Raw genomic sequence first — 11,981 nt, forward strand, 5'->3', positions numbered from 1 at the left:
TAGTGCCTACTCTACCGCACCTGCCTGGCATAACACTTCACATGCGACATTACTTTGGCAACTTTCGCTTGGGTGTTCCCATGTTGTTCTCTAAATACACGGCACAAACAAGTATGAACTGGAAACAATGTCGCACTTAAAATGCATTTACTGAAAAAAGAGCATTTACGCCGCCACCTTTTCAAACGGTTCACTTTGGCGCCGTGGTGCACAGTCATTGAGTTTCATACATGAACCTCTATGGTGCACAGTAACTTACGCTTAGGTGGTGCAGCGGGGCGTCCTTTTGCTGAAATCATCAGAAAAAAGTGGGTGAGGATGAGGACGCGCATAAGGAGACGGACGCCATGTTTAGTCACTCAATTATCCTGACGTAGCCTGTAAGATCGAAATAATTTATATATTTATTTTGTTTACAATTCTGCTAACCCCATTGAAGCGTCGGTAATGTATTATACAATAAAAGTTTGAAATATGGCACAAACATAAAACCGACAAATATACAATTATAAGCAGGACAAGGGATCTAAAAAATGATTGCCCATTAAAAGATGTAAACACATTTCGCATATCTTGGAGGGAAAAAACGATGGCAAGATTAGAATAAAAAACGCTGAAAATGGAATATTGCTAACCAATGATCGGTACATAAATTATATTTCGAGACCTAGAATAGGTAATGTACCGATAGAATACGTGACACAAAACAAAATTTAATATGCAAACAAGATTTAAGATTTGTCACTCTCAGATGTCTCGAGAACGTGACCATCGAGGCACTCCATTGAAAGACAGTTCTTGAAGGAGTACATAAAAACGCCATTTTTTCGGTAAGAACTATGTTAACTGAAGCGAGTGTCCATGTCATGTATAATATCCCCAAGTTAAGATGCTAAGCTTTTAAGCCCTCTCGCTTCCAATAATGGCAGAAGAACCACACAGATGCCTATAAGCATTTTGTGCAACTGTTGACCATACATTGAAAAACATTATTGCACAAACTCCTCGCCGAAATCCCTGGTGGTCACCATAAGTGGGCGTCTAAAGAGCTCCGAGGAGCGTCTCCACCTTTTTAAACAGCTTTAAAGAGAGCCTCACAGAACATGACCCTTAGGAGCAACCCTTAAAAGTCAAGGGTAGGTGAGGACGCATTTTCTGGCGCGGGTGAAGAATAGCCATTCATGCCAACTGCATTGGCCACGAATTTTTAGTAAAACGAGCGAGCACGAATAACTGCATTTATTGTTAGAAACAATGAGTTTTGAAATTGAAAAATGGCTAACGATTACGATAGTACCTAATGCAAAATGTGTGATGGCACATAGCTCCTGCGTCTCACGAAGCGGTCGCCACGTCAAAGAACGCACAATGACGCACGATACACTGTAGCTTTGTCTCGTAGCAGATTGCGGCCGGTGACCGTGTCTTTCTCCATCCTTTTGCCAAAGTCTCCTTCCCTGCTTTCCTGCTCGCTCCACCTTCCATGGCCTCCTCGTTCCCTCGGTTATCTCGGAGCACGTCGCCTCCAAAGAAACAGTCCCCACCCGTCTCAGTACACCAGCCTCCCCCTCACACTTTTCCCACAGTTCCCACCACAACTTCCCTGCTCTTTCTATCTCGTTTGTCTTCTGTGTCCCCTTCGTTCCCTCGGTTAAAACAAGGCACTATGGACCGTGAATTGACAGAAGCGGGCGCTTTTGTGGTTTTACTATAAATCCTGTAATAAATCCTGGACCTCCAGGAGGTCCCATATACAACTTTTCTATGACGAGCTTCTCAAGCCCTGTCTATAATCGTTAAGGATTCAGTTCCATATTTTCATAAATTCTAACACACAAAATTGGTGGGACCCAAAATTTGATCATCAAATCTGCAGTTCAGGGTAACCCAATCTCCCCTCACACGCTAGCAAAGCGAGATGTTTTGAGATTGCTCGCTGAAAGCCGACAGCCTCCTGCTAGCTCAACAGAATTACATTTTGCGGATTCCTAGAGGTACACAATACTAGGACAGTTTGTTGTGCCTAATTTTATAAACAACGTGGAAATGGCGGTGACAACAAGCCAATAATGATGCAATACCGTTGCCAGCGGGTACATTTTTGCCAGCTGTTGAAACTGAAACCCAATAGACACAAGAAGCTCCCTTTATCTTGCGTGCTGAAAAAAGTTACTAAAGTAATATACACAGAATTGTTGTGAACATGTGAGACTGCCCCATTCAACAAAGCAACTGATGCGTCCGTCGCACACGCAAGATATATAGGACCCCTCATTAAAAAAAAAACGTGGTTATCTTCCGCATGTGCGCATACCTGTGTTCGTATGTCGATTTCTTGAGTTGAAGTAGTGGTTCTAATATACAATTAGGCGATGTGAAGGCATGGAAGTGTAGATTTTTCAATGTTACCATATTACCCCACCGAAATCTTGCCGTTAAACATTTACGTCTCAACTGTGGATGCACGGTCACAAGATAAATGGGTTTTACTAATGCTTTCAATCCTAGCAGGCCCTAATATTCTGTTTTTCACAGTATATGGAGCCTTGCTTGACGTATGTTCCCACAATATCTCCCTCTGGATAGCGGCGCCCATTTTTTTCTAGCTTGTTTCCTGCCGATATCTCTTTTTCGCGTTACTTATCGCGTTACTTCTTCCCGATACTTTCTAGTTGTTATGACATGTCGTGTAAATCGATCCCACTGAAGGTCTTGTTGACTCGTTATCTGTTGTAGAGCTTCCCTATTCCGAGTTTAGTTAAGTCAGAAGTACCCCGGCCCTTGAAACGATGAACTGTTCCGGAATCCCGAACGCCGGACTCTTTCTGCTTCTCCCCTGCAGCCGATGCGTGCAGGAAAAAGGTGATTGCATTCTTAGCCAGATTTGCGGGGACAAAATTAAATTTTATAATCGGTTTTTTGCACATCGGTATTTAGGTCCAGCACACGTGAGCCGGCTGGAATCACACACACACTTTTAAAAAATCAAGTGTCTTCTTCAAGAGCCGTAGATATTATTTTAAGCTGAGACCCTTATATGAGAAATCATGAACACGGCTTCACATAGTATCGGAACAGTTCTTGTCAAAAATGATCACGTCGTCGCCGAGGTACTAAACGCAGTGTTCGCTACCACTTGTCGGACGTCACTGGGAACACGGCCAACGTTTGTTTAAAATTGTCGTCTAAACCTGGGGTGACTCGCGACTGGATGCACATCATGTGAATTCTGTGGGGAACAATACCACGAAGGAGGGGCGTCCTTCTCAGTGATGCCTAAAAGAGCGAAACACTGTGAGAGAGGAAGAGAGACAGAGTGGTGGTAAAATCTGAGCGGGGGGGCGCAGGCAGAAATATCATGGTGGGGAAAAAGAGGAAGACGAAATGATGGAATGAGAGAAGAGATTTGACAGTGGGAAGATATCCTGCTCTTCGCAACTCCGGTGAAACAATTTTCCTATTCGGCTGTACCGTAGCAAGTTTCGTTCCGGCGCACTTTCCACTAGACCAATCCGTAACAGCGACAGGCAAAGACTGCGTTTGAATGTAATTTGAAGCGAAGGTACGTGGCCCATTACCAGCAAAGCTGTTGTAGGTAGAGCCTTTTCGTAAGTCTGCGGCATGTCGTACGTCGAGCAGGCTCAGGGGCAGGTTCCCAGACCCACCAATACAGGGCGCAGTTGTCTCGTAGGGCCGAATTCCTCTTCCTCAGACAAGAGACATGGAAGGAAGCCTCCCACAGGTGACGTTTGGCTGCCGATTCCTTTCCAATAACTGCGCAACTTGTGCGGCGACGAAGATGCCGTTCCAGAGCTAGCGTCAGTTCACATAAGAGCCCATACAAGGCAACTACAGATCCCAGTAGAGTGGAAGCTTGGGCGTTTTGGTCATTCATTTTGGAAAAAGGGTTCACAGCGCGTGGGACGAGGACGACGAAGAACACAGGACAGCGCTTGTCCTGTGTTCTTCGTCGTCCTCGTCCCACGCGCTGTGAACCCTTTTTCCAACTACAGATGCGCTATTTCGGGAGATTTCACACTGGGTGGAACTTTGTTTAATTTTCGCAAGGACGATCGTTCTCGACATCATAAACATCATATCTACATCAACATCATCATCAACGTCAACATCAACATTACATCATCATCAACAATGGTAACCTCTTCATGGCAACCGCCGGATAAAGCCTCTCCCATTGACCCTCATCCGCGTCTGTCCTGCACTGCCCGAGTGTGTGCTTTGCCTCCGAATTTACTTATTTGGTTTCTGCATCGTCCTAATGGTCTCCACCTTCTTCTAGTCCCGTATCTGTATCCATTCTGTTGCCTTCGCGATCCACCTGTTGTCGGTTCGTCATACTACATGGTGTTACTAATCGGCCAGCGCCGCCGTACTTTCCCGCATCACTGCTCGGCTGTGCGGCGAAGCCACTACGTGCGCCTTTGAAAACAGGCACCATCGTGTCGGTGAATCATACTTTAACGTCTCGACAAGCCCGGGTGAGACGCTTCGCTTTCGGCGCATTTCAAAACTTCCGCGGCTGCCGGCGAGGCTCCTCTCAACGCTCTTCAAGGACACAGACGCCCCGTCGATCGCAACGGAGTCCTCCTCTCTCCCCTCTCTCGGACTCAACGTGCGCCGAGGCTACCGACTGTCACGAACTCTGGAAAGAGCGTTGTGTGTGTCTGTGACGTTCGTATCGTGTTCCCGCTTGTTGGCGTTTTGACCGTTACGCCACAGAACAGGGAGGATTTTAGAGAAGCAAAGGTCTAGCTTTGCCTGTATTGCCAGAAAAAGCGTAGTGGCGGCGTCGTGAACTACCGAGGACGCCCGCTTGATGGCGGTGTAAACACGGCTTTGTAAACATGGCGGATGCTTTTTGCACAGGCCGCTTGAGCTCCTTAATAAAATGGCTGCCTCGCACGGCGGCCGCCGGCTCGCTGCTCCACGGCCGGACTCGACTCTCCTCCTCCCGCGCGCTAAAGGAGCGTCGTGTCCGGCCGTGGCTGCTCCTGCTGGTTCCTGGCTGTCACGCTGGCCGCGTGTTTACTTGCGCCGCGCTAGTGAAGTGATGTTACGCCAGGTGACCAGATGGCCTCGACTGGCACAGACCACAGTGAGCAGCAAGTGAGAACAAATCGTTTATTGGCATCCGCAAGTTTACAGAGGCCAGGACGTCATTTCGTTTCGATCGCTGCAATTGTACGTCGCTTTCGTGACAACATTGTTTTTTGCCATAACAACTCGTTCACTTGCGATGATTTCGAACGAATGGCACAAATGAGATATTGACGGCGACAACGGTTTCGTTTGCACCGTCTTTCTAGCGGAGTACATAACACTCACCTTCTGTGTGAAGAATCAAATATTCTGGCCTCGACAGCTGTCTTCCGATGCAGAATTTCCCACATTTGTCACTCCACAAGCACTCAATTCCCGTGTTTTGCCAGTCCTCCGAACAACTGATGGACGCAAAAGCACATAACAGCAATAACAGTCACGAAACTAGTGCTCCGCGCACATAAAAACGGTGGGATGTTGCAGCGGTTTCAATTTGAATTGGCGGCTTTGTGGTTGCGAATTCAGAAACGAGGTGGTGCACCAGTCGGCTGTTCGTAAAAAGTTGCGTACATTTTTGCTCAACGGGTGTTTGATGGGGAACTTCTTAACAATATTTTTAAACAACACATTGTAAGCCAACTGTGTTGGCTCTTTGAGTCACGGAATGAATGTTTTGTATTCTGTACCAAAAGTAACCTTTCGGTTCCGCCGTCTGGTGGACTTGATGGTCGAAAACTGCGCTGTAGGTTGGTGACATGGGGCGTCGATTTTTACGCCGCCTATAGGGAAACCAGGGAACGTCCAAGGTTGAGAGGCTTGGTTACGCTTTTGGGTATATATAGAAGCCGCCCAAGCGCTGTAACTCATTCCTGTTAGAGCAGCGAATCCATGCTGTCGCTGTGCTCGAATCCTGTATTGTAACCTCGCCCGTCGGGGCATTGTTTTTTTGGCTTCGGCTCACCTCTCGCTATGAAGTAAACAGTTACGTTAGCCTACGGCTTTTGGACTTCTTCACGGCTGCGACAGCGGCTGGCCGCTCGCATCATACACGCTACCACTCGTATGTCGGAGGCCACGGAGCTAGGATCGAGTGCCCCCACTCGGTCGCAACAACTGTTTGGCAGCGGTCGGATGGCAACTTCGTAAATACCTGGAGCCAGCGGTGCGAGAGCCAACACCACTGACGTCAAGGCGGCTTCGGACTTCGCAGAATTCACGGCGGTCAATGGTGAGTGCGGGACTTTTCTTCACTGAATTTTACCAGGCTTCTGAGGATAGCTGGTAGGGCGTGTGTTTTTGTCGCATGGGTTATTCGCGCAAAACATTTTTGGAGCAGTGGGAAAGCAGTACTCTAGACCGGCCATGAATTTGAAGGCGTTGAAAAAACCGCAGTGGTTGGAGCTTGCAAAAGAGTTGCGCTTGGATGTCACGGACGCGCTGAGAAAGCCAGAGCTGATACAGGCTATACTCGCTGTTGGGGCTGACGATGACGAGCTGTCTGAGTGCATTGAGATGATTAGTGGCAGGGAGACCGCTAAACGTAAGGCTGCCGAGGCTGAGAGCCATCGTGAGGAACGCGAGGAAAGAAAGCGAGAACAGGAGCTCGAGAGGCAGAAACAGGAACGCGAGGAAATAAAACAACAGGAGCTCGAGAGGCAGAAAGAGGAACGCGAGGATAGAAGGCGAGAACAGGAGCGACAGCATGAGCTGGAAATGAAGCGTCTAGACATCGAGGCGTATCGACCTAGACGTGAGAATGACAGCAGCGCGCCAAGCGTGCAGTCTGCGGTTACTGAGTGACCTACGTTGCGAATGTGTGACCTATTGCGACCCTGCAAGGTAGGAGAAGACATCGGTCTTTTTTTGGTCAACTTCGAGCGCACGTGTTAGAGGGCCCAGTTTAGCCGAGACTCATGGCCGCAAAAGCTGCTTACGCTTTTGCCAGGTGAGGCATCCGACGTGATGGTCCGCTTGTCAAAGTAGGAGGAGGAGGACTATGAGAAAGTCAAGTCTAGCCTCCTGCGTAAGTACAGGCTGTCAGCAGAGGCGTTTCGCCAGAAGTTCCGTGAAGCCGAGAAAGCTAGGGGCGAGTCGTACTCGGAGTTCGCCTACAAGCTGAGGGCTAATATGGAAGAGTGGCTCAAAGAGGCAAAGGCTTTCGGAGAGCACGACAAGGTAGTTGAGTGATTCGGTCTTGAGCAGTTTTACCGCCGTCTACCAGAGAACCTGAGACTCTGGGTGCAAGATAGGCCAGGGGTAAAAACTGTGGATCAGGCAGCTCACCTAGCCGACGAGTTCGTAGCACGGCGAGGTGCGCAGGGGCTGAAAGACTGCCAAAAAGAGTTCAGGCCGACACCTGATAAGTCAGGGCCGAAAGGCAGAGGTTCCCAGGAAGATGGTGGAGGAAGGGAAGTCGTTGTCGTGGATAGAGAAACTGGCCACGAAAACGAAAAGAGAGCAGCAGACGCTGAGAAGCAGCGCAGAAAGAAAGCTTTTGAAGCGCGCAGTTAGGCTGCGTGTTACAACTGCGGCGAGAAGGGACATTTCGCTGCCGTTTGTAAGAAAGGAAAAATCGTCTTTCACGTACTAGATCAGCGTGAGTACAGAAGGCAGTTTCTGGAGTCGTACGTACGTGAGCTTGTCGTCAACGGTAAACCGTGCCGAGTTCTTCGCGACTCCGCGGCGACGGTAGACATGGTCCACCCTTCGTACGTTGAACCGGATCAGCTAACGGGGCAGTGTGTTTGGGTGAAGCCAGCCGTAGGAGCACGAAACGTGCTCCTGCCGATTGTTAAGGTCAGCATCGAAGGTCTGCTTGGTGAATTTGTGACGCAGGCAGCAGTATCCCCTCAACGTCTTCCGGAGTACACGTACGTATTCTCGAACAGGTCGCATAAGCTGTTAAGCGACAAGGGGTACAATTTCGAGAAACTGCCGAGGAAAGAACCAGCTGGGTTCGCTGCGAAGCGCTCATGTAACGTTAGTGTCGCCACCTCTGTGAGGAATGGCAAAACTCAGACAGAAAGCGATGATTGGGCATTTCCGGAGGCTCACGACAAAGGGGAATGTAAGTCCACTGAGAGCGGAAATGTGTCTGTGTTGGCTTCGGAGATCTCGGCAGGGTGTTTAGATGGTTCAAATTCGCGGGAGGCCTTGAGAGCGGCTACCGGTCTGAACATGAACATTTCGCGAGATAGCGATGTTTCGCTGTAGTGCGTAAACCATGAGGTTACCGAGAGGCCGCACAAGTATATTGAAACGGAGGTTGTTCCTTCGGACGGTAGAGCCGAAACGAGCGACGTGGTGGGAAAGCCTGCAGTCGAGGCAGCCAACGGTTTGCAGGGTTCAGTTGGGAGTCATGACGATCTCGCCACTGAGCAAGCCGATTCCGTCTTGCCACTAGCTCAGGTGGCTGACCTCGAGCAACGGCCAGCCGAGCTCGTAGAGATTCAGGTGTCTGGGGTGGCTGAGCCGACTTTTGAGGCAGGGCAGCCTGGATGTAGTGTAGTCCTGGCAGTGAGAAAAGAGAACGGGAACGCGCTTAGGTGTTCGCGTGCTGAGGCTGTCGCCGAAAGCGCGAGGGGCGACGAGGTAGTGACTGTTCGATGCTACCAGGTGTCTAATGAGCACGTCGTGCCCTTGTCACTCCCAGCTCATGCTCCCGACGATAGGCCAGTATGGGCTAAGCTAGTTGAGATTTCGGTGGCGCCTGTGGCTGAGCCGAAGTCGGGAACCGATCAGCCTAGAGGAGAGCACGTAAACGCGTCCCGCCGTTTGCTTGCCGAACGCATTGCTGAAAAGGCGAGCAAGAAGGGTAGAGGGAAAACTTCCGCGCGTACTTGTGGAGCATGTTTCAATGCAGGCACGCCGAGAGGCAAAGCCGTGAGCTCCCTTCGCACCAAGGGAACGCTGCCTCCAAGAAGGAGTGCGCGCCTCTCGTTTGAACGATGGAAAATCATTCTCGCTCCTCCACGCGCTCGACTGTTCTCGAAAGGAACGGCCGGTGTCCTCTCACGCGGTCGCAGTCGCTTTCAGAGAGCAGCCACACCTAAAGTGTGGTACAAAAAGGGAAAAGCTTGGGGCAATGACGAGAGCTCAAATCGCAGCTCTCAGCGCGAGAAGTGGCTTGTAGACACCTGACGTTCTCAAGTTCATTGTTTTTCCTGAAGCAGGTTTCGCCCTTTACGATTACGTTTCTTTTTGTGGGACATTTCCAATCACGCGAAATGTAACCTTTCAAGTTTGTCTGCTTGGCTAAAGTACTGCTGGGTTAAAATATAACTAGAGTAGTTAGTTATTAGCGTATTTTTTCGCAACTAAAAGCCTGGTAGATCTTCAGTGTGCATTTGTCTTCGCACTTGCCGGCGATGCGGTTGTGTCTTCCTGTGTTGTTCTGTTGCTTGCCTGACCAAGCCAGAGACGTTCTTGGGGAGCCACTACTCGTCCCGTGATCGGCCCTGTGAAGCTCCAGCGCGGTGTCGTACAGCCCAGGCCTGGAGTCGAGCGTCTCCCGGGCACTTCACTTCGACTGTTACGAATCGGCCAGCGCCGCCGTACTTTCCCGCATCACTGCTCGGTTGTGCGGCGAAGCCACTACGTGCGCCTTTGAAAACAGGCACCGTCGTGTCAGTGAATCATACTTTCACGTCTCGACAAGCCCGGGTCAGACGCTTCGCTTTCAGCGCATTTCAAAACTTTGGCGGCTGCCAACGAGGCTCGTCTCAACGCTCTTCAAGGACACAGAGGCCCCGTCGATCGCAACGGAGTCCTCGTCTCTCCCCTCTCTCGGACTCAACGTGCGCCAAGGCTACCGACTGTCACGAGCTCTGGAAAGAGCGTTGTGTGTGTATGTGACGTTCATGGCGTGTTGCCGCTTGTTGACGTTTTGACCGTTATGGCTTTTGGGTATAAATAGAAGCCGCCCAAGCGCTGTAACTCATTCCTGTTAGAGCAGCGAATCCATGCTGTCGCTCTGGTCGAGTCCTGTATTGTAACCTCGCCCGTCGGGGCATTGGTTTTTTGGCTTCGGCTCACCTCTCGCTATGAATTAAACAGTTACGTTAGCCTATGGCTTTTGGACTTCTTCACGGATGCAACAGCGGCTGCGCATCATAACAGCGCATCATACACGCTACCACTCGTATGTCAGAGGCCACGGAGCTCGGATCGGGTGCCCCCACTCGGTCGCAACAATGGCCAGCCAAACTCCGCTTATTTTTCCTAGTTTGAACTACATCTTTTTCACCGGTTTGCTCGTCAAGTTCAGAAGAAATCAGCTGAACATTGAAAACAAAGGACTAAGTGTTAACAAAGAAGTGCAGAGACATGGTGTACGAGCAACTGAACGTTTAGAAAGGTCAAACATATATAAGGGAGGTGAATGCTTATCACATATGAAATTATAAACAACTTGCTGCCTCAGACGCGTCCCTTCAAGGGCGAAATGCTATCGCGGAAATGGGGCCTTGTCACGCCCGATGAACTACATCTTCGACAATGCTTGTCTAAGGTACAGCTTTTCCTTTTCGGTCGGCAGTACCTAAGGGCTGCTCACGCATGCACTGCCTTTTGCGTCTATCATAATAACTTCCATGGTATCTCTCAAAAGCCTGTTTTTGTTTTTTCCTGCGAAGGCAATATCAAACAGGTTTGCGCTGCATCCGCACTGTCTGTAATGCATTCTCAGATTTCCTGACGTGGCCGTCGCTTTCAAAATGGCTGCGTGTTCTCTGGCCCCATCATTCATGCACCGGCCTGTGTGTCCCACATTTTATTTTCCTCGGGGTCTCAGCGTTATGCTGTAATTTCTTCGGAAATCTGTGTATGCATTGCCGACAGTGCAGATGAAGCGGAAACCTGTGTGACATTGCTATCGCTGGAAAAAACAAAAACAAGCTATCGAGAGAAATCATGGAAGCCATTATAATACACGCAAAAGGCAGCGCATGCGTGAGCAGCTTGTCGGTACTGCTGACCGGAAAGGAAAAGCTCTACCTTACGCAAGCTTGTGCGAAGACGTAGTTCATCGGGCGTGACGAGGAGCCATTTCATCGATAGCGTTTTCGGCCTTCAAGGGACGTGTCTGAGGCAGCAAGTTGTTTACATTTTTATATGGGATAAACATTCACCTCGAGTATATATATCTCACCTTTGGAATACACGTTCAGTTTCTAGTCCAGCAGTGTCGCTGCCACTTCTTTTTTAAAACTTATTCCTTTGTTTTCCATGTTCCGCTGGTTGCTTCTAACCTTAAAATGCACCAAATAGGCCAGCAACAAACTCGTTAATTTTTCTCGCTAATCCAGGCCCCTCTTTTTCTGCCCTTAGGCGTTACTCGTATCATTATTCGCTCCATGGCACATTGGTCCTATGTAAGTTTCCTTACTAGTGGTTTAGTGAAGCGCCATATTTCCGCTCCGTATGCTATCACGGGAAGGATGCATTGCGTAAATAAATTGACTAAATACCGAGTACATACCAGCCCTTTCCTATCCTGCATTGAATTATTTTGTCATGGTTGGGTTCCGCACTGCCCCCTGTCAAAGGTACTTATAATCGTATCCCTGTTCTAGTGTTTCGTTACATATTCTATAAAGGGCGTGTTAGGCATGTTTATTTATCATCACTTTATATTTACGCATATTTTTAGTACTTCTACTGTGAGTCTCTCTGATTGTATTTCCCCAATCATTCTTTTGGAGTGCCTCATTTTCACTGAGCGAGCAAACTATGTCCTCTGCAAACCTCAAATGGCTCAAGTATTCCCCGTATTCCCCGTTTATGCAAAACCTATGTTTTCCCTTATCAAACTTCCTGAATGCCGTCTCCAGACACTTTGTGAACACGTTTGTCGAGATGGTATCTTATTGTCGCACTCACGTTCGGATCGGAGAGTTTTCGCTTTACATGTGGAGGACAAT

Source organism: Haemaphysalis longicornis, unplaced genomic scaffold (assembly GCF_048455015.1).
Source record: "Haemaphysalis longicornis isolate Haplotype H1 unplaced genomic scaffold, Haemaphysalis longicornis Haplotype H1 scaffold_32, whole genome shotgun sequence".
Taxonomy (NCBI): Eukaryota; Metazoa; Arthropoda; class Arachnida; order Ixodida; family Ixodidae; genus Haemaphysalis; species Haemaphysalis longicornis.